This window comes from Apium graveolens, chromosome 7 (genome assembly GCF_009905375.1).
Source record: "Apium graveolens cultivar Ventura chromosome 7, ASM990537v1, whole genome shotgun sequence".
Classification (NCBI taxonomy): domain Eukaryota; kingdom Viridiplantae; phylum Streptophyta; class Magnoliopsida; order Apiales; family Apiaceae; genus Apium; species Apium graveolens.
In genome coordinates, this window is record NC_133653.1 from 68796358 (window position 1) to 68820738 (window position 24381).

Consider the following 24381-nt stretch of genomic DNA (forward strand, 5'->3'; position numbering starts at 1 on the left):
GCTCAGGCAAGTTTTCTACCCGTTATACTGTTGTTGTGATGTAAATATATGTATATGCATTATCTTGTGATAAGTGCATGATTGTTATTAGCAAATTTTGCGATATATTGGAGCATGCTGATATGGTATATATGCATGTCTGTTTCGTAATCTGGTTATCTATCTGTTGATTTCAATGCTTATAGTTGCATAATACCTATGCTAGAAATAAGCAAGTAGTTGCGTATACCCTTAGTATAGGGGATAAAAGGTGAACATATTTCTAAACCGGGAGTCGATGTTCCCGAGTATAATATATACATTTTATATATATATGGTTATAGTTTTCAAAACTATTAATCGAATAAGGATTATTCGATAACTTTAACTTTATTTTATTATTTGAATATTACTTGAATATTCATCCGAGGGCTTATGACTCAGTTTATATTATTTAATGATTATTAATTGGATAGTCATTTGAGGATGTATTGACTCCTTTATTTTATTTAATGAATATTATTTATAATATTCATTCGAGGTATTATGACTCCGCTTATTATTTAATAATATTCTTTATTTTATTAAAGAATAATGTTCGATAATCAAACTTACTTTTGATATTCAAATAAAGATATTACTTTCGTATAAGTATATCTTTGAATATTTACTATTCATTTCAAGTATAAGTTTTCCAACTTCTACCTCAATTATTCTTTATGGGAATATTATTTAAATAATAATATTCAGATATTTCTTTTATATCGAGACTGATTTACTTTATTAAATCAGCATTACTCCAAACACTCTTTAAAGTGTTTTCGAGTCTTCAAAATGATTTTTAAAAGTTAGAGCGGATCCCAAAACTCATTTTTATATTTAAGATCTTCCTTTTTAAGGGGATTTAAATACTCGCTCAAAACCTGAGGGATCCGACTCTGTGGTGTATTTTATATTCGCAACAAGGTTGCGGTTTTGGTAAATGAATTGATTACTTACCCAACGTTCGGGAAGTAAGTCCATCTATTTGAGTCGACATAAGCAACATGGGCTCAGTGGGCGTCCATGATAGTATAAGTGGCTCAGTGGGAGTCCATCAAATGCATAAGTGGCTGAGTGGCAGTCCAGCATAAGGTCCTATTGCGACCAGGGTGATGACCAGTGGGGAATTCGTCCATCTACTAGTAGAAAAGGTTACTTATTGGTATCTTTGCCTGATCAGCAAGATATCAAGTTTATGCAAAAATTTGTTTTCTTTCCAAATTTATTGGATATTGCAATTCTGTTCATACTTTACATGACAGAGGTTTTCAGGAAACGTATGTATATATATATATAGGTGTATATATATATCGGGACTTAATGAAGTATATCATAACTTCATTTCCTTCAAAATATTTTAAAGATTGAATCTATTCAAGTCTTATCTTGTAGTCTCGTCAGTGTGATGAACTTTTGAAACTAATTATAACTTGAACGGTGGTAGTTCAAGTAGTGTTTGGAAAAGATATAAGTATATTGGAGTATCTTGTAACTTCATCTTTTAAACTTATATCTAGTAAATGATTATCTCATGCATGACAAAGATTTTCAGAAAAATGTTGAGACAAGGTTAGATATATGAGATCACCTTGCAACGATATTTTTATACAGTTATACACTGGAACTCTATGTGTATTATGCATGGAAGAGGACTTCCCATATTTTGAAAAGTATATGTGTATATATATATACTGAATATTTTGCGACTTCATCGCATTAAGATATCAACTTGGTTCATTTCTTTTGACCAAGACTTTCATGAGTACTATGAGAAGGCTCATATATTGTTAATCATTATACATATTATTTTGGTGGGCTTGCTGCTCACCCTTGCTTCTTCTTTCATCACACAACATCAGATAGATAAGATGAACAGGACCAAGCTCCCAATTCGCAAGCGGATAGGAAACGTTCCGCAGCTTTCTGGAAGCGTTGAGGCCGCTGTAGCTGAGGTAGAAATTACCAATAGGCTAAGTTTTCAACTAATAATGTACCAGACTTATGTATATTATGAATTGTAATAATGGCAAAGAAATGTAAATTTATTCAGAAACCTGTTTAAGGTGCATTGGCATATAATTGTGGAATAAAACGACTTGTGATTATTTTTGGATATTCATCTCTGAGGCTATAACTTGTGGTGTGTGTGTTTAATGGTGGGGTCACAGTACAGAGTAGTTGATTATTTATTAAGATTGGGTGTTGTTAAGGGAAATGGAACTCGTGACAACCCGGATCCCCGACCCCGGATTTGGGGGTGTTACACTTAGCTTCTTCATCTCCAACTTCAGCTTCTCCTTCTTTTGCTTTTTCAGCATCAGCAACCTTTTCAGACCTTAAGGTAATAGCCTTGACTTGCTCTTTAGCTTCCTTCCTGCCTGGCACTTCAGTGTCACTGGGAAGTGTGCCAGGTTGACGATTTAGCACTGTATTGGCTATTTAACAAATTTGATTTTCCAAGGTCTTGATCGACACCGCCTGACTCTTGCACAACAGCTTAAGTTCCTCAAATCAGCACTAGTGGGTGCAGCTGCACCTCCCTGTTGAGGATATGATTGCCTTTGAGCATATTGCTGCGGTTGCTGGAATCCAGGTGGATTGAACTGCTTACTCACACCTTGCTGATATGGTTGCTGAATAGCATTCTGATTATTACCCCAGCTGAAATTTGGATGATTTCTGTTGTTAGGATGATAAGTAGCTGGCACAGGCTGCTGTTGTCGCTGATAATTGTTCACATACTGAACAGATTCGTTAACAAGAGAACACTGATCCGTAGCATGAAAACCTGCACAAAGCTCACAGACCATAGCTATCTGATTGACTCCATAGGTGGCTAAAGAATCGACCTTCATAGACAGCGCTTGGAGCTGCGCTGCAATAGCGGTGGCTGCATTGACTTCCAAAATACCTGTTACCTTCCCAGGTATCATCCTTTGAGTTGGGTTTTGATGCTCATTTGCAGCCATAGTCTCAATAAGATTATAAGCCTCAGTATAGCTTTTGGCCCACAAGGCTCCTCCAGCTGCTGCATCGAGCAGGGGCCGAGATTGGCCCCCCAAACCATTATAGAAACCAGTGATCACCATCCAATCGGGCATTCCATAATGTGGACACTTTCTCAACATTTCCTTGTAGCGCTCCCAAGCTTCGCACATAGATTCTGTAGGTTGCTGCGCAAACTGAGTAAGAGCACTCCTCATAGCAGCAGTCTTTGCCATTGGATAAAACTTCACCAGAAACTTTTGCGCAAGATCTTTCCAAGTAGTGGTGGACCCAGCTGGTTCAGAATGTAACCAGTCCTTAGCTTTAGCCCTCAGAGAGAATGGGAAAAGCCTCAGCTTGATAGCCTCATCAGTCACACCATTTTATTTGAAAGTACTGCAAATCTCGACAAAATTCCTAATGTGCATGTTGGGTTCTTCAGTCGCAACACCTCCAAAAGAAACAGAATTCTGCACCATCTGAATAGTGCCCGGCTTGATTTCAAAGGTGTTAGCTTGGATAGCCGGATGAAGAATGCTTGACTGAATGTCATCAATTTTAGGCCGAGAAAAGTCCATAAGAGCTGGATCTGCCAGAATAATACGATCATCGATGATTACTGGCTCTTTCTGCTCACTTCCTGAATCCGAATCTTCAAATTCTATCTTCTCCGAAATATCAAGAACTTCGTCTGTCTCCTCAGCTGTATCTAAAGTCCTCTTGCGAGTACGAGAACGAGTTTGCATAAACGCTCGCTAAAGTACTCGAAACACAACCGGAAACAATAAGTAACACGTCTTAATCACTGAGTCCTAATGACCAATGATGGTAAGTACATAAACTAAACAAATACGCCGAGTCCCCGGCAGCGGCGCCAAAAACTTAGCGCGTGATTTCGCCCTAACAAGTTTTTCCAAAAACTTGTTAGGGCGAAATCACGCGTTAATAATACACGCAAGTATACGCATTCGCAAGTAATATAGAATACTCTCTAGTTCGTTCCCACAGAGACTCTGACTAATTATTGTTCAATTAAACTCACCCACCAATGTATGATTACTTCTCAATGTTAAGACAATAACACTTAGAATTGATTAACTAATTATTAACTACAATTAACTACTACAATTGAGCACTTAATTTACACTTAGAATTAACAATATTAAAACACTCATGAGATCACAACTTCATTACTACTTCCTTCAATAGTCATTGTTATTACCCTTAGCACGCAACAATGATGATATTAATCGAATAACACGAAACTGATAAAAGCCAACTTTCATTGTACTAATACCATTCTACCAAACATCCACAATTAAGATAGAAGTTGAATAGGCATCAATTATGTTGAGTCCCTATATGTCTACAGAAATTGACAACATAACGATTTAAGAACAAGTTATTCCTTTTGATTACACAGGACGAATAAAACGGTTAGAGTTACCCACTAATCATGCAACATCATACATGAACATATGCTAGCATGGCAAGTTCTAAATCTCAAGATCCACTGTCGCTTCATAAGAGATTAACACCCTACCTTATATGTTCGCAACGCATATAAGACGAATAAGCACAACCAATACTAGATATCATACAATCATCACACACTAAGGTATTAAACAACTAACTAAAGAATTCCATAGTAAATCCGTTACGACCCCATGATCACGATTAACCCATGATAGCACATATCGTCATCATGGGTTCATATGAAAACATGATAAATAAACACATGAGAATAATAACTAAACTAATTATATTAAACCAGAGTACATCACAAGAGTAAATAGGTTCAAAGTAAGAAAACTAGCATCCAACGTTACAACAAAATAAAGAATCACAAGAAAATATGCTTCCTCTTCGTTGCGGTGTGCTAAAACGGTCTTCTTCCTTATCTCCTTCGCTCTTCGATTAATACAACGATCCAACCCTTGTGAAACGTCTCTGAAATCTACTTATATAGTAGTCCCATAAAACTCAGATTACTTAGAAGTTGGAAGCCAAACAGAAATAGGAGTCTAAAATAATTATTCTGAAATTACGACCTTGCGCGGCCGCTCAGCATAGTTGAGCGGGTGCTCAGCTTCCTGCGCGGCCGCTCAGCATAGCTGAGCGGGCGCTCAGACCCTTTCTGGAAAATTGATCTATTTTGCTCCGTTTCTTCGCTGCAATCTGCTCCTCTCTTCCCACTTACAATTCTAAACACATGCCAAGGCTTATTATTGATGAATTCTCCCCCGCAATGCAACTAATACCCTGAAATGCACAAACACTAGAAAAACACATCAAATACACAAAATACTTGATTTGAAGACACCAATTTAAGCTATTATAAGACGCTCTAAATGGTATAAAATGCCATGTATCACTTATCTAGGTCAACTTTCTTGACATAAGCCGGACATCCCCAAACCTTAACGTGTTTAAGACTCAGTTTCCTTTCTTTCCATATCTCATATGGTGTTTGAGGAACAGATTTGGAAGGCACCTTATTCAGTAAATATGCTGAGGTTTCCAATGCATAACCCCATAGGAATACTGGAAGATTCGCATATCTCATCATGGACCGAACCATGTCTAACAAAGTTCGATTTCTCCTTGCAGATACCCCATTCAACTGTGGAGTATATGGAGGAGTCCACTGGGAGACTATACCTTTTTCTTTGGGATAATCTAGAAACTCTCCATTCAAGTATTCACCACCTCGATCTGATCGAAGAGTTATAATACTGTGTTTGGTTTGTTTCTCCACTTCATGTTTATATTCTTTGAACTTTTCAAAGGCTTCAGACTTGTGTTTCATCAAATACACATATCTGAATCTAGATCTATCATCTATGAAAGTAATGAAGTACGAAAATCCACCCATGGCTTGCGTAGACATTGGTCCACATACATCTGTGTATACCAATCCTAACATGCGCCAAAGGAGGTGGTTAGAGCTAATCAAGAATTATGATTGGGAGATTCTTTATCATTCGGGGAAAGCCAATGTGGTGGCTGATGCCCTTAGTAAAAAGGAGAGACTCAAGATGATAGTGTCTTTAGGAGAGTTTATAAGAGATTTTGAGAAAATGGAAATAGAAGTGAAGGTAACCGGAGCCGGTACCGAAAAGCTGTTTGAGATTGCAATACAACCCGAATTATTGGAAAAGAACATATTGTGCCAGAAAAAGTGATGAATGAAGGCAGAGAGCCAACAAATAGATAAGAGATTAATACCGAGAAAGATGATAAGGGAATAATGAGGTATTCCTACAGAATTTGGGTTCCAAATGTTCAAGAGCTTAAAGATGAGATCTTAGATGAAAGCTAGTTTGAGGAATAAGATTTATAGCAAACCCTGAACGTGATAGTCAAGGAGGTCGCCATCAAGTTAGAAGGAACTCATAACATAATGAAGTGGAAAATGAGGATTTAAAACATGTAGGATGACCCCAATTATGGGGAGGAGGAGGGAACGTTCAGACTAAGGAAACAGAAGTCGAGTAAGGAAAGGAGACCCGAGACGATACTCCTATACGACAATTTATGGACCTTTCTAGACAGAACTTAGACTATTATCCCCAACCACCACCCTGAGAAAACAGTGTGGTGGGAAATTCTTTCAGGACCTTTAAGTCGCTAAGCTCTCAGAGTTCCAAGGAACAGGTTGACCCAGTCGAGGCAAAAGCCTGGCTAAAGGAAATATAGGAATCATTTGAGATTCTAAATGATGGACGAATCACAAAAGACTATTTTTGTCACTTACCTTCCTAAGAGAGAGGCCACCCGCTGGTGAAAGACCAAGAAAGGCACGGAGCCAGAGGTTATGATAAACTGATTAAAGTTCAGTCAATTGTTTTCGAGAAAGTAATTCCCAAGATTATGGAGATACTGTAAAAGATTTTGAGCCAGAACAAAGGCGGACGAGTATGATGAATTATGAAGCTAAGTTGTAAAAGTTGTCAAGATTCGTTCTGATGATAATAATCCCAGAATGACGTGATGTTTGAAGTCAATGATTAGTGGGTTCATGAAATAATTGTAATAGAAAAGAAAATAAAAAGAAACTGAAGTGGAAAGGAATATAAAGGCAATAGTGTTACGACCGGTATCTTCGAGTAATATTATTTGTGGATTTGGTATAATATTAAAGCCGAATGAAAATATATTCAATGATTGTACGTTTGTGTGAGTGCAAATTTCTGCATTATAAATTTGCTTTATGTAGTATATGATTTTTCAAAGCAAGAGTTTATTTAATTTCTTTAATTTTTTTGATTTATAAGGAATATTCTAAGCCTTGGAAAATTTTTCTTTTAAAAGGTATTTTGTTCACAAATTTTGAAAATGATTTTATAAAGTCTCTAAAAATCCAAGTTATTTTATGGTATAAATTTTATAATTTTTGAACTTGTATTTTATTTTATGAAAATAAATTATTATAAATTTTAGTTGTCAAATTTAGCAAATTACAAGAAAGCCCTTGCATGCAAACCACCCTCTCATTCTTTTCAAGGACAAAGAGGACAATTCCAACCCCACTAACTCTTATTTTTCTAGCCAATTTCCTTCTCTACCCTTGCATGCAAATTGAACCAAGTTCAAGTGGAAGGCTAATCATGTCAATTCCTAATTCCACTCACTTTTGCCAATACAAAAACCATAAAACAAGCAAAGACATGATCATTTCACTTCACTCACCACCACACTTTCTCCTCCCTCCCTCCTCCCTCTCTCACTCTCGGCTTTTAGCCGAAACCCCCCTCCCCATTTTTTTTTCTTCATTCCTCAACCAAGCTTCTACTCTTTACACAAGTAAATGTTACTTCCCATACCATGATCACTCATATTTCAAAGGGTTTTGAGTAGAAAGTTTAAGTTTAAAGGTTGCATGTAAAGGTTTTAGTGAAACTCAAAATACAACCTTGATTCTTGTGAGTTTAGGGTTGTTTTTGAGAGGACTACAAGGAATGGATAAGTGCCAAGTCTTGAGAAGGAAACTCTTGATGATTAAATGGCCCTTCCCATCCATTTCATTTGGCCATGACCATATGGGAGCCGAATGAATGGTCCTTGAGATCATTCTTGTTGTTTTGCTCAAATTTTGCATGTTTATGTGATAATGACTTGAATTTTGTGGTGAAAATTTGATAAAACTCCTTGCATGCTAAGTGATCATCTAGGTATAGCTCATGCTAGGCTTGCATGTCAATTTTATGGTAGAATATATGTAGAAAATGTGTTGTTTTGATTTGCAAAATCCGAGGACATGCATGCATGTGGATTTCTCTTAGAATGTTGTAAGATTTTGATCATTTGGAAAGATTTTGTTAGTGAGCCTTAATTTCAGTAGGAATAATGTGTTAATATTGATTTATGCTTCTTGTTGCATGGTAATAATTCGTGGTTATCTTTTATAAAATACATATCTTGTGGTTTCAAAAACTTAATGATTGGTGAGTTGAGAAATGTGATCTCTTTTGTTTTACCATAATTGTACCTTAGGTAAGGATGATCTCACCCAAGGTTATTTTGAGAATAAGGGAGTTAGTTCAGTAAATTACCATGTATAAGTCTTGGTTTAAGTATTGGGATGTTGGTAGTTGAGTTTGTCAAGTCAAAACCTTGGAGAAATGAGAGTTATAGTTTCTGCAGAAAATCAGTTTAGTACCCTGAGGTTTAGAGTGAGTTTTGACCATGTCATTGATGTGCACTTTTAGGCCCAAGCCACCAGAAGTTAGTATTGGGAGTATATAAAATGTTTTAGGAGTTGGTTGGAGGTTTGCATGTCTTTTGGTTAGGTGCACAAGTAGAATAACAAAATCTGTCCAGCAGGGGACAGTTTTGTTGCAACTTAGAAATAGGAAGATTTGACCATGTCATGGGTAGGCCCTCATTAGGCCCTATTGGGCCTTAGTTAGAGGGAGTGTCAGAGAAGTTTTTCCAACCATAGTTCATAGGATATGAGTTAGAACCATGTGTCACAAGTTAATTCAAGTCAGGGCGTTTTCTGCCCAGAAAAACAGGGGAACCTTGGACTTTTAGCTTAGGCCCAAGAAGGCCCAAGCCAGGCCCTTGGGCCACATCAAGTTTATGAGATGCCCTTAGGTCTGGAGAGTCGTGTGTAAAAGTTTTGAAGGAAAAATTATAGTTTAAGAGTGCCTAATGCACTCAAGAAACTATAGTTGTCATTCTGAAATTTGCACCAGTGAGCGCTTTCACTTATCACATAGTTTTAGAACCCTTAGAAGTGAGTATTAGGTCGACCACCATAGTTATAAGATGGTATAAGGTCAGTAGAGCTAAAGGCACAAGTGAGGGTCAAAAGGTTTTGGATAATTTAGGAAAGGCACATCGAGTTAGGAAGCCAAAATTAGAAGACCTTGTCTAGTTTAGCGACCAAGTGACTTAAGATGTGAGTCGAGATCATCCAAGCCTAGTGTTGCATTATGGTATATATGGTGTTATTTGGTGTTAATATATGATATGTGAATATGTGGCTATGTGTGTACTTTTGTAATTTAAAAGTGAATATAAAATTAAGTGCGATAGGCCTAAGTGCCATCCTTGTTTAATTTCAAGTTATAAATAGGTTAAGATGGTAAGAATATATTATAATGAGGATTATTATTATTATGTAGGATCTCGAGACAAGGGAAAACTTGCCATAAAGGTTGAGTGAAGCTCCAGTTGCTCCTACCAGTTAGACCAGACCAGCCTTTCTCAAGGCAAGTGATTCAACTTGACCTTCGTATTTACTATAAACAGTTCATATACATATTGATGCAATCATCCTGAGTCATTTGATATGTTTTAAATCAAGCGTATCTTTCGTTTATCTTTGAATTATATAGAAATGCCATGAACCCTCGAGTATGTATTGCAAGTAGTTCAAAAGCCTTTTCATGATAGTTAAATGCCATGATAAAATGAAGAGTTGATATATTACTTGATTGATCCTCTTGATTAATATGCTGATGATTCCTAAGTATTGATATCTCATCCTGATACTTGAATCCCTATAGAACCTTACCTTGAACCCTGAAAGTCAGAAACTTATCAAAGTGATCCCTCATTGATTGATACCCCTCTTTCTTATCCTAAAGCTTGACAACTCTGATATATCCTGAGCTAAAGAATCATTTCTTATACCTTAACACCCATAATATTCATGAAACTTATCTTCTTGATGATCCAACACCTGTACCTTGACGAGAAACCATTACTTTAAGCCCAGTTTGGCATTACCCCTTTATATTATCCATTAGTATCACTAAATTTTCCTGTCCAAGTTCTGACATACGAAAACCTTTTGGTTACCCTAATAGAGTAAAATTTTGTAAATCATGGCCCTGAAATTTAGTACCATATTTCCCGTGTTTCGAGTTGATCTATATTTCCTTAATAAAAATGTTTACTGTTAAAGGAGATTTTATTATAATTCGGCATCAGTTTTTGAAAGAAATAAAATATGGGTTTTCAAGTCCCAAAGGGGGATAAATGTTTTCCTTGAATAGTGGATCTGGACTGAGACGCGAGTCCTTTCCACACTTATATTAGGCTTAAAAGTTGCCTACGGATTCCCGTTAATGTTTTAGAACCCAGCGAGGTTCGGGATTTCTTCGCGGCTGATCACCGGCTGTAATATGTAGCGTCATAAAATGATTTTGATTAAGACATAATTTTAAAATTGTTTTGATACAAGCAAAATGATGCCATCTCACATAGTTTTATCTCTCGTTACCATTGGTTATGTCTTTCCATTGTCATTCTATAATGTATATCTCGATTTATGTTTTGTGTCGTACTGTTAGCACTTATTGAGCATTTGGCTCACTCCTTGCTTTACCCTGATATTACAGCTAGCAGCTATGGTTAGATTCAAGCAGACTGCCCGTAAGACCTGTGATGCTGATGCTTATGTTCGAGCTCAGGTAGAATAAGTAATAATAGTTTGTGTGAGGACTCGGTACTTTTAATCAGATGTAATAGTTGGTAGTGTTGGGCTGTTCCAAACCCTAAACTGTAAGATCTTGGAGTTGGTTGTGTATTCTTCTTTTAAAATATTGTAATAGTTATATTTAATTTGCTGTTTAAGTTGGGGGCGTGACAGGTTTTGGTATCAGAGCTACGGTTTAGAGTCCCTGGACAGCCCAAATAGGTTATAGGATATGTGTGTAGGTTATAGATAATATGCGAGAGAGTACGTTAAGTAAATTATTATTAATACTCCTCTAATTGGTTGTCAGCAAAGGGCGCATTCCTCGTCATCCTCTGGGTCGGACGACACTATTGCTTTCACAGTGTATGCTGAGTTGAGGCGCGAGTTCGACATGCTTCAGGGCAAGTACGACCGACTGATAGACCGACTGAAGAACGTGTATCCGGACAGCCGAAACTACGAAGGGAAGTCCAAGGAGCAGATGACTGCGAGACTTAAGACCTTGGTTTAGTACGTCAACACTAAGCTTGAGGAGATGCCAGCGCACCGGGACCGTACCAGCCAATATGTCATTCAGATGGTGGCGGATGAGCTCTAGAGCATTGTGAAGACGCTTCGAGAGGAAAAGACTACCAAGCCCCGTTCAGATGGAGTGGAGCCTTAGTTCTTTCCATTTACCTTTCATGTTGTTGTACTATCAGACTCTATGGAATCCCCAGTTGTTTCCGTTGTTTCCTTTAAATAAGCCTATTATTCCTAGAATCAGACTTTGTCCCAATCCTATATATTGTGACCTTTAAAATTTCAATAATTATGTTCTATTGTTCCATTTGCTCTCAACTGTTATTTTACGTTTTTATATGCATCATCATATCTGCTTAATTTGGAAACTTGACCCCATATGTAAATAAGAATGCCATGCGATACCCTCGAATCATTTTATCATTCATATCTGTTTTGACATAACTCTTATTTCAGGATTATGCCTCCCAAAAAGAAGAACCCAACAACCACATCCACCACAAACCCAAACATTCTTCGACTACTGGAAACTTTGCAACAGCAAACCAATGCTATAGCTCAACAACAACTAACTCTTCAACAACGAATTGAAAACCAAGATAACCGTGAGCCACACCAACCACCTGAACCACCAGTACCACCTAGACAAATTGTCACTTTCAAGGCTTTTTAGAATGTGAATCCACCTGCATTTCATGATACCACTGATCCAGTGATAGCTAACAAATGGATCAAGGAGATGGAAAGGGATTTTGAGTTGGTATAGTTAGGAGATGATTAGAAGACGCCGTATGCTACTAACTTCTTGAAGGGAGAAGTCATCTATTGGTGGGAATCAGTAAAAGCTATGGAAGTCACTCAGCAGGTTTATTGGAAGAGATTTAAGAAGTTATTTCTGGACAAGTATTACCCTAAATACATGCAGAATCAGATGGAGCTAAAATTTCTTGAGTTGAAGCAAGGGAACATGACTGTATTGGAGTATGAGAGGAAGTTCACTGAGTTGTCATGGTTTGTGATAAAGTATACCAGCACTGAGGAGGAAAAAGCAAAGAAATTTCAGCAAGGATTGGAGCCTTGGATCAGAGATAGGGTGGCTATGTTTGAGCTTGAAACTTATGTGGGAGTAGTACAGAAAGCTGCTCTGATTGAGAATAATGGGATGCAGTCGAGGAAAGACAGGGATAACAAGAAGATGAAGGTTCCATTTTATGGAGAAAAGTCTGAAGCCGGAAGTTCACAAGATCAGAATGTAAAGAGGATTGGTTTCCAGAAGGGCGGAAATTTTCAAAAGAAAGGAAATTTGGGTAAAAGGCAAGAATCGAAGGGGAACAATCAGGCAAGCCAAGGGCAAGTTGGAGAAAACAGGTTCCAGAGGCCAGAATGCAAGCACTGCAGAAGAAGGCACCCCAGAGTGTGTAATAAGCTGAGCATGACATGCTACAGGTGCAATCAGAAGGGACATTTGGCGAATGAGTGCAAGATGCCGAAGCCAGGAGTTACGTGTTACAAGTGTGGGAAGACTGGACACATAGCTAGGGAGTGCAAGGCAACCAGACCAGTCAAAGCTCTGATGAATGTGGCAAGTACCAGTGCAAGCGTGCCAGCTGAGGTATTGACATTACCTCCACCACCTACACCAACCCCGCAAGCAACAGCAAGGACATTTGATTTGAAGATGAAAGATGCTGTACAGAATTCAGAGGTGATAGCAGGTACACTTTTACTCAATAATGTCAAAGCTAAAGTATTGATTGATTTGGGAGCAACAAGATCTTTCATATCAGAATCTTTTGTTAATAAGCTTCAATGTGAGAAAATGATTATGAGTGAGGTAGTAAATGTGGTAATTGCGAACCAAGAGAAGATTCCTGTGAATTAATTTTGTCCAAAGTGTGAGATTGATATTTCGGGGTATAAGTTTTCAGCCGACTTGATACTCTTGAAGTTGGGAGAGTTTGACATAATTTTAGGAATGGATTGGTTAGGAGAGAATAACGCTCAGATTAATTGTAAGACCAAGAGAGTGTACTTAAAGACGAAGAGTGGAGAGAAGATAGTATTTAAGGGGCAGAGGCAAGAGCAACTATTTCTTACAATTGTTCAGGCTAAGAAGCTACTTAGAAAAGGTTGTGAGTCGTTCCTAGCTTATGTAGTGGATTCAGAAAAAGGCAGCCCCAGCATGGAAGATATCCCTGTAGTTAACGAATTCCCGGATGTGTTTCCCGACGAACTACCAGGCTTACCACCAGATCGACAAATCGAGTTTGAGATCAACCTTGCTCCAGGAACGAAACCAGTTTCAAAGGCCCCATATAGGATGGCACCAGCAGAAATGAAAGAGTTGGCGAGCCAGCTACAAGAATTGTTGGATAAGGGAGTGATACGGCCAAGTGCGTCACCATGGGGAGCACCTGTTCTGTTTGTAAAGAAGAAAGATGGGAGTATGCGTCTATGCATAGATTATCGGGAGTTGAATAAGGTAACGATCAAGAACCGCTACCCGCTACCAAGGATAGATGACCTTTTTGATCAGTTGAAGGGAGCAAAATGCTTTCAAAGATTGACTTGAGATCAGGATACCATCAATTAAAGATCAAAGAAGAAGATGTTCCCAAGACCGGGCATTATGAATTCCTAGTAATGCCATTTGGACTGACCAACGCTCCGGCCGCATTTATGGATCTGATGAATCGGGTATTTAAGAAGTATTTGGACAAATTTGTCGTGGTATTTATTGATGACATCCTTATTTATTCTAAGTCGGAAGAAGAACATAAGCAGCACCTCTGGATAGCATTGGAGATACTCCGATAAGAGAAGTTATATGCCAAGTTTACCAAATATGAGTTTTGGTTAAAGGAAGTTGAATTTTTGGGGCATGTCATTGGAAATGAGGGAGTTAAAGTGGATCCGGCAAAGATTGAGGCAGTTATGAGTTGGGAGAGGCCAAAGACTCCTATGAAAGTGCGAAGTTTTCTAGGATTGGCCGGATACTATAGAAGATTCGTCAAGGATTTCTCGAAGATCGCCACGCCATTGACCAAGTTAACCAGAAAGAATCAAAAGTTTGAATGGAGTGCAGAATGTGAAGATAGCTTTCAAGAGTTAAAGCAGAAGTTGGTAACAGCTCCGGTGTTGGTACTTCCAGATGATCAAGGGAACTTTGTAATATTCAGCGACGCTTCACATAAGGGTTTGGGTTGTGTGTTGATGCAATACAGTAAAGTGATCGCATATGCGTCAAGACAGTTGAAACCGCATGAGTTAAAGTACCCGACGCATGACTTGGAACTAGCCGCCATAGTGTTCGCACTTAAGATTTGGAGACATTACCTCTACGGAGAGAAGTGTGAAATCTACACGGATCACAAGAGTTTAAAGTACATTTTTACTCAGAAAGAGCTCAATATGAGGCAGAGGAGATGGCTGGAATTGATCAAGGACTATGACTGTTCGATAAATTACCATCCTGGAAAGGCGAATGTAGTGGCCGATGCTCTGAGTAGGAAGGAGAGACTGAATATGATGATAACATCAAAAGAGTTATCTAAAGAAATCGAAAGATTGGAATTGGAACTTTGTGCTTATGGAAAAGTCGAGGAAGTTTGTCGTGCAATGACCTTTTAGCCAACACTAGTGGAAAAGATAAAAAAGTGTTAAGAAGAAGTAATGGAGAAAGAGAAGAATCAGTTATCTGGAGAGGAGATTAATACTCAAAGGGATGAGCAAGGGATACTAAGGTTTTCATCCATAATATGAATTTCTCATGTACTTGAATTAAAGAATGAGATCCTCCATGAAGCCCACAATTCGAAATTTTTAATCCACCCGGGAAGCACCAAGATGTATCGAGACTTAAAGAAGAACTTTTGGTGGCCAAATATAAAGCAAGACGTGGCAGAATGGGTTGCGAAGTGCTATACTTGTCAGAAAGTGAAGGCAGAATATCAACGACCAAGCGGATTAATTCAGCCCTTGAAGATTCCAGAATGGAAATGGGAAAATATCGCTATGGACTTTATAGTAGGACTACCGCGAGCGAAATCCGGACATGATGCAATATGGGTTATAATTGATCGTATTACGAAGTCGGCGCATTTCCTTCCAATAAATGAGAAGTCGTCACTGGACAAGTTGGTTCATCTGTATGTGCGCGAAATCGTACTAAGGCATGGAGTACCCGTATCAATAATTTCAGACAGAGATCCCCGCTTTAACTCGAGATTCTAGAAGCAATTTCATCTTGGCACGAAGTTGAATATGAGCACGGAATACCACCCGCAGACTGATGGCCAGAGTGAAAGGACAATTTAAATAATTGAAGACATGTTGCGCAGTTGTGCAATCGATTTTGCAGGAAGTTGGGACGACCACTTGCCGTTGATTGAATTCTCTTATAACAACAGCTATCATTCCAGTATCGGCATGCCACCATACGAAGCTTTGTACGGGCGAAAATGTAGATCACCAACAAATTGGGATGAAGTAGGGGAAGGAAGAATTCTCAGCTCGGAATTGGTACAACAGTTGCATGACACAGTCAAGTTAATTCAGAAAAGGATGCTAGCTGCTCAAGATAGACATAGGAAGTATGCGGATCCAGCGCGTAAGGATGTTCAATTCCAAATTGGCGAAGCTATGTTGCTGAAGGTGTCACCTAGAAAAGGGTTGATGAGATTTGGCAAGAAAGGGAAGTTAACACCTAGATACATAGGTCCTTTTGAGATTTTAAGTCAAGTAGGAAAGGTGGCCTACGAGTTGGCCTTACCACCTCAGTATCAGCATGTGCATAATGTGTTCCATGTGTCGTTGCTCAAGAAGTACAATCCTGACGCTAGCCATGTGATAGAATATGAACCTGTAGAAATTCAGGCAGACGTGTCATTTGTGGAGCAACCGGTTAAAATACTCGACTGGCAAGTAAAGAGTCTTAGGAATAAGTCGGTAAAGATGGTGAAAGTGCTTTGGAGGAACCCTAAGTTCGAAGAATCGACTTGGGAGTTAGAGTCTGATATGCGTTCCCGGTATCCTCATCTGTTCTCTTAGATTCTGGGGACGGAATCCCTTAAGGGGGAGAGGATGTTACGACCGGTATCTTCGTGTAATATTATTTGTGGATTTGGTATAATATTAAAGCCGAATGAAAATATATTCAATGATTGTACGTTTGTGTGAGTGCAAATTTCTGCATTATAAATTTACTTTATGTAGTATATGATTTTTCAAAGTAAGAGTTTATTTAATTTCTTTATTTTTTTGATTTATAAGGAATATTCTAAGCCTTGGAAAAATTTTCTTTTAAAAGGTATTTTGTTCACAAATTTTGAAAATGATTTTATAAAGTCTCTAAAAATCCAAGTTATTTTATGGTATAAATTTTATAATTTTTGAACTTGTATTTTATTTTATGAAAATAAATCATTATAAATTTTAGTTGTCATATTTAGCAAATTACAAGAAATCCCTTGCATGCAAACCACCCTCTCATTCTTTTCAAGGACAAAGAGGACAATTCCAACCCCACTAACTCTTATTTTTCTAGCCAATTTCCTTCTTTACCCTTGCATGCAAATTGAACCAAATTCAAATGGAAGGCTAATCATGTCAATTCCTAATTCCACTCACTTTTGCCAATACAAAAACCATAAAACAAGCAAAGACATGATCATTTCACTTCACTCACCACCACACTTTCTCCTCCCTCCCTCCTCCCTCTCTCACTCTCGGCTTTTAGCCGAAACCCCCCTCCCCATTTTTTTTCTTCATTCCTCAACCAAGCTTCTACTCTTTACACAAGTAAATGTTACTTCCCATACCATGATCACTCATATTTCAAAGAGTTTTGAGTAGAAAGTTTAAGTTTAAAGGTTGCATGTAAAGGTTTTAGTGAAACTCAAAATACAACCTTGATTCTTGTGAGTTTAGGGTTGTTTTTGAGAGGAACTACAAGGAATGGATAAGTGCCAAGTCTTGAGAAGGAAACTCTTGATGATTAAATGGCCCTTCCCATCCATTTCATTCGGCCATGACCATATGGGAGCCGAATGAATGGTCCTTGAGATCATTCTTGTTGTTTTGCTCAAATTTTGCATGTTTATGTGATAATGACTTGAATTTTGTGGTGAAAATTTGATAAAACTCCTTGCATGCTAAGTGATCATCTAGGTATAGCTCATGCTAGGCTTGCATGTCAATTTTATGGTAGAATATATGTAGAAAATGTGTTGTTTTGGTTTGCAAAACCCGAGGACATGCATGCATGTGGATTTCTCTTAGAATGTTGTAAGATTTTGATCATTTGGAAAGATTTTGTTAGTGAGCCTTAATTTCAGTAGGAATAATGTGTTAATATTGATTTATGCTTCTTGTTGCATGGTAATAATTCGTGGTTATCTTTTATAAAATGCATATCTTGTGGTTTCAAAAACTTAATGATTGGTGAGTTGAGAAATATGATCTCTTTTGTTTTACCATAATTGTACCTTAGGTAAGGATGATCTCACCCAAGGTTATTTTGAGAATAAGGGAGTTAGTTCAGTAGATTACCATGTATAAGTCTTGGTTTAAGTATTGGGATATTGGTAGTTGAGTTTGTCAAGTCAAAACCTTGGAGAAATGAGAGTTATAGTTTCTGCAGAAAATCAGTTTAGTACCCTGAGGTTTAGAGTGAGTTTTGACCATGTCATTGATGTGCACTTTGAGGCCCAAGCCACCAGAAGTTAGTATTGGGAGTATATAAAAGGTTTTACGGAGTTGGTTGGAGGTTTGCATGTCTTTTGGTTAGGTGCACAAGTAGAATAACAAAATCTGTCCAGCAGGGGACAGTTTTGTTGCAACTTAGAAATAGGAAGATTTGACCATGTCATGGGTAGGCCCTCATTAGGCCCTATTGGGCCTTAGTTATAGGGAGTGTCAGAGAAGTTTTTCCGACCGTAGTTCATAGGATATGAGTTAGAACCATGTGTCACAAGTTAATTCAAGTCAGGGCGTTTTCTGCCCAGAAAAACAGGGGAACCTTGGACTTTTAGCTCAGGCCCAAGAAGGCCCAAGCCAGGCCCTTGAGCCACATCAAGTTTGTGAGATGCCCTTAGGTCAGGAGAGTCTTGTGTAAAAGTTTTGAAGGAAAACTTGTAGTGTAAGAGTGCCTAATGCACTCAAGAAACTATAGTTGTCATTCTGAAATTTGCACCAGTGAGCGCTTTCACTTATCACATAGTTTTAGAACCCTTAGAAGTGAGTATTAGGTCGACCACCATAGTTGTAAGATGGTATAAGGTCAGTAGAGCTAAAGGCACAAGTGAGGGTCAATAGGTTTTGGATAATTTAGGAAAGGCACATCGAGTTAGGAAGCCAAAATTAGAAGACCTTGTCTAGTTTAGCGACCAAGTGACTTATGATGTGAGTCGAGATCATCCAAGCCTAGTGTTGCATTATGGTATATATGGTGTTATTTGGTGTTAATATATGATATGTGAATATGTGGCTATGTGTGTACTTTTGTAATTTAAAAGTGAATATAAAATTAAGTGCGTATAGGCCTAAGTGCCATCCGTGTTTAATTTCAAGTTGTAAATAGGTTAAGATGGTAAGAATATATTATAATGAGGATTATTATTATTATGTAGGATCTCGAGACAAGGGAAAACTTGCCATAAAGGTCGAGTGAAGCTCCAGTTGCTCCTACCAGTTAGACCAGACCAGCCTTTCTCAAGGCAAGTGATTCAACTTGACCTTCGTATTTACTATAAACAATTCATATACATATTGATGCAATCATCCTGAGTCATTTGATATGTTTTAATTCAAGCGTATCTTTCGTTTATCTTTGAATTATATAGAAATGCCATGAACCCTCGAGTATGTATTGCAAGTAGTTCAAAAGCCTTTTCATGATAGTTAAATGCCTTGATAAAATGAAGAGTTGATATATTACTTGATTGATCCTCTTGATTAACATGCTGATGATTCCTAAGTATTGATATCTCATCCTGATACTTGAATCCCTATAGAACCTTACCTTGAACCCTGAAAGTCAGAAACTTATCAAAGTGATCCCTCATTGATTGATACCCCTCTTTCTTATCCTAAAGCTTGACAACTCTGATATATCCTGAGCTAAAGAATCATTTCTTCATACCTTAACACCCATAATATTCATGAAACTTATCTTCTTGATGATCCAACACCTGTACCTTGACGAGAAACCATTGCTTTAAGCCCAGTTTGGCATTACCCCTTTATATTATCCATTAGTATCACTAAATTTTTCTGTCCAAGTTCTGACATACGAAAACCTTTTGGTTACCCTAATAGAGTAAAATTTTGTAAATCATGGCCCTGAAATTTAGTACCATATTTCCCGTGTTTCGAGTTGATCTATATCTCCTTAATAAAAATGTTTACTGTTAAAAGAGATTTTGTTATAATTCGGCATCAGTTTTTGAAAGAAATAAAATATGGGTTTTCAGTCCCAAAGGGGGATAAATGTTTTCCTTGAATAGTGGATCTGGACTGAGACGCGAGTCCTTTCCACACTTATATTAGGCTTAAAAGTTGCCTAGGGATTCCCGTTAATGTTTTAGAACCCAGCGAGGTTCGGGATTTCTTCGCGGCTGATCACTGGCTGTAATATATAGCGTCATAAAATGATTTTGATTAAGACATGATTTTAAAATTGTTTTGATATAAGCAAAATGATGCCATCTCACATAGTTTTATCTCTCGTTACCATTGGTTATGTCTTTCCATTGTCATTCTATAATGTATATCTCGATTTATGTTTTGTGTCGTACTGTTAGCACTTATTGAGCATTTGGCTCACTCCTTGCTTTACCCTGATATTACAGCTAGCAGCTATGGTTAGATTCAAGCAGACTGCCTGTAAGACCTGTGATGCTGATGCTTATATTCGAGCTCAGGTAGAATAAGTAATAATAGTTTGTGTGAGGACTCGGTACTTTTAATCAGATGTAATAGTTGGTAGTGTTGGGCTGTTCCAAACCCTAAACTGTAAGATCTTGGAGTTGGTTGTGTATTCTTCTTTTAAAATATTGTAATAGTTATATTTAATTTGCTGTTTAAGTTGGGGGCGTGACAGGTTTTGGTATCAGAGCTACGGTTTAGAGTCCCTGGACAGCCCAAATAGGTTATAGGATATGTGTGTAGGTTATAGATAATATGCGAGAGAGTAGGTTAAGTAAATTATTATTAATACTCCTCTTATTGGTTGTCAGCAAAGGGCGCATTCCTCGTCATCCTCTGGGTCGGACGACACTATTGCTTTCACAGTGTATGCTGAGTTGAGGCGCGAGTTCGACATGCTTCAGGGCAAGTACGACCAACTGATAGACCGACTGAAGAACGTGTATCCGGACAGCCGAAACTACGAAGGGAAGCCCAAGGAGCAGATGACTGCGAGACTTGAGACCTTGGTTTAGTACGTCAACACTAAGCTTGAGGAGATGCCAGCGCACCGGGACCGTACCAGCCAGTATGTCATTCAGATGGTGGCGGATGAGCTCTAGAGCATTGTGAAGATGCTTCGAGAGGAAAAGACTACCAAGCCCCGTTCAGATGGAGTGGAGCCTTAGTTCTTTCCATTTACCTTTCATGTTGTTGTACTATCAGACTCTATGGAATCCCCAGTTGTTTCCGTTGTTTCCTTTAAATAAGCCTGTTATTCCTAGAATCAGACTTTGTCCCAATCCTATATATTGTGACCTTTAAAATTTCAATAATTATGTTCTATTGTTCCATTTGCTCTCAACTGTTATTTTACGTTTTTATATGCATCATCATATCTGCTTAATTTGGAAACTTGACCCCATATGTAAATAAGAATGCCATGCGATACCCTCGAATCATTTTATCATTCATATCTGTTTTGACATAACTCTTATTTCAGGATTATGCCTCCCAAAAAGAAGAACCCAACAACCACATCCACCACAAACCCAAATATTCTTCGACTACTGGAAACTTTGCAACAGCAAACCAATGCTATAGCTCAACAACAACTAACTCTTCAACAACGAATTGAAAACCAAGATAACCGTGAGCCACACCAACCACCTGAACCACCAGTACCACCTAGACAAATTGTCACTTTCAAGGCTTTTCAGAATGTGAATCCACCTGCATTTCATGATACCACTGATCCAGTGATAGCTAACACATGGATCAAGGAGATGGAAAGGGATTTTGAGTTGGTATAGTTAGGAGATGATCAGAAGACGCCGTATGCTACTAACTTCTTAAAGGGAGAAGTCATCTATTGGTGGGAATCAGTAAAAGCTATGGAAGTCACTCAGCAGGTTTCTTGGGAGAGATTTAAGAAGTTATTTCTGGACAAGTATTACCCTAAATACATGCAGAATCAGATGGAGCTAAAATTTCTTGAGTTGAAGCAAGGGAACATGACTGTATTGGAGTATGAGAGGAACTTCACTGAGTTGTCATGGTTTGTGAGAAAGTATACCAGCACTGAGGAGGAAACGTATGTATATATATAGGTGTATATATATATCGGGACTTAATGAAGTATATCATAACTTCATTTCCTTCAAAATATTTCAAAGATTGAATCTATTCAAGTCTTATCTTATAGTCTCATCAGTGTGATGAACTTTTGAAACTAATTATAACTTGAACGGTGGTAGTTCAAGTAGTGTTTGGAAAAGATATAAGTATATTGGAGTATCTTGTAACTTCATCTTTTAAACTTATATCTAGTAAATGATTATCTTATGCATGACAAAGATTTTCAGAAAAATGTTGAGACAAGGTTAAATATATGAGATCACCTTGCAACGATATTTTTATACAGTTATACACTGGAACTCTGTGTGTATTATGTATGGAAGAGGACTTCCCATATTTTGAAAAGTATATGTGTATATATATATACTGAATATTTTGCGACTTCATCGCATTAAGATATCAACTTGGTTCATTTCTTTTGACCAAGACTTTCATGAGTACTATGAGAAGGATCATATATTGTTAATCATTATACATATTATTTTGGTGGGCTTGCTGCTCACCCTTGCTTCTTCTTTCATCACACAACATCAGATAGATAAGATGAACAGGACCAAGCTCCCAATTCGCAAGCGGATAGGAAACGTTCCGCAGCTTTCTGGAAGCGTTGAGGCCGCTGTAGCTGAGGTATAAATTACCAATAGGCTAAGTTTTCAACTAATAATGTACCAGACTTATGTATATTATGAATTGTAATAATGGCAAAGAAATGTAAATTTATTCAGAAACCTATTTAAGGTGCATTGGCATATAATTGTGGAATAAAACGACTTGTGATTATTTTTGGATATTCATCTCTGAGGCTATAACTTGTGGTGTGTGTGTTTAATGGTGGGGTCACAGTACAGAGTAGTTGATTATTTATTAAGATTGGGTGTTGTTAAGGGAAATGGAACTCGTGACAACCCGGATCCTCGACCCCGGATTTGGGGGTGTTACACTTAGCTTCTTCATCTCCAACTTCAGCTTCTCCTTCTTTTGCTTTTTCAGCATCAGCAACCTTTTCAGACCTTAAGGTAATAACCTTGACTTGCTCTTTAGCTTCCTTCCTGCCTGGCACTTCAGTGTCACTGGGAAGTGTGCCAGGTTGACGATTTAGCACTGCATTGGCTATTTAACAAATTTGATTTTCCAAGGTCTTGATCGACACCGCCTGACTCTTGCACAACAGCTTAAGTTCCTCAAAATCAGCACTAGTGGGTGCAGCTGCACCTCCCTGTTGAGGATATGATTGCCTTTGAGCATATTGATGCGGTTGCTGGAATCCAGGTGGATTGAACTGCTTACAGATCATAGCTATCTGATTGACTCCATAGGTGGCTAAAGAATCGACCTTCATAGACAGCGCTTGGAGCTGCGCTGCAATAGCAGTGGCTGCATTGACTTCCAAAATACCTGTTACCTTCCCAGGTATCATCCTTTGAGTTGGGTTTTTGATGCTCATTTGCAGCCATAGTCTCAATAAGATTATAAGCCTCAGTATAGCTTTTGGCCCACAAGGCTCCTCCAGCTGCTGCATCGAGCAGGGGCCGAGATTGGCCCCCCAAACCATTATAGAAACCAGTGATCACATCCAATCGGGCATTCCATAATGTGGACACTTTCTCAACATTTCCTTGTAGCGCTCCCAAGCTTCGCACATAGATTCTGTAGGTTGCTGCGCAAACTGAGTAAGAGCACTCCTCATAGCAGCAGTCTTTGCCATTGGATAAAACTTCACCAGAAACTTTTACGCAAGATCTTTCCAAGTAGTGGTGGACCCAGCTGGTTCAGAATGTAACCAGTCCTTAGCTTTAGCCCTCAGAGAGAATGGGAAAAGCCTCAGCTTGATAGCCTCATCAGTCACACCATTTTATTTGAAAGTACTGCAAATCTCGACAAATTCCTAATGTGCATGTTGGGTTCTTCAGTCGCAACACCTCCAAAAGAAACAGAATTCTGCACCATCTGAATAGTGCCCGGCTTGATTTCAAAGGTGTTAGCTTGGATAGCCGGATCAAGAATGCTTGAATGAATGTCATCAATTTTAGGCCGAGAAAAGTCCATAAGAGCTGGATCTGCCAGAATAATACGATCATCGATGATTACTGGCTCTTTCTGCTCACTTCCTGAATCCGAATCTTCAAAATCAATCTTCTCCGAAATATCAAGAACTTCATCTGTATCCTCAGCTGTATCTAAAGTCCTCTTGCGAGTACGAGAACGAGTTTGCATAAACGCTCGCTAAAGTACTCGAAACACAACCGGAAACAATAAGTAACACATCTTAATCACTGAGTCCTAATGACCAATGATGGTAAGTACATAAACTAAACAAATACGCCGAGTCCCCGGCAGCGGCGCCAAAAACTTAGCGCGTGATTTCGCCCTAACAAGTT

The 24381-nt window shown here is 38.3% G+C and overlaps 2 non-coding genes across 2 annotated transcripts; both read left to right on the forward strand.

Moving 5' to 3' along the window:
- The first annotated feature begins 3120 nt into the window (after window positions 1-3120).
- On the forward strand, window positions 3121-3227 carry LOC141675761 (small nucleolar RNA R71). Its single transcript, XR_012556396.1, has one exon. It is a non-coding gene; the product is annotated as a small nucleolar RNA R71 (small nucleolar RNA).
- Window positions 3228-23586: 20359 nt separating this feature from the next.
- On the forward strand, window positions 23587-23693 carry LOC141675762 (small nucleolar RNA R71). Its single transcript, XR_012556397.1, has one exon. It is a non-coding gene; the product is annotated as a small nucleolar RNA R71 (small nucleolar RNA).
- The last annotated feature ends 688 nt before the right edge of the window (window positions 23694-24381 follow it).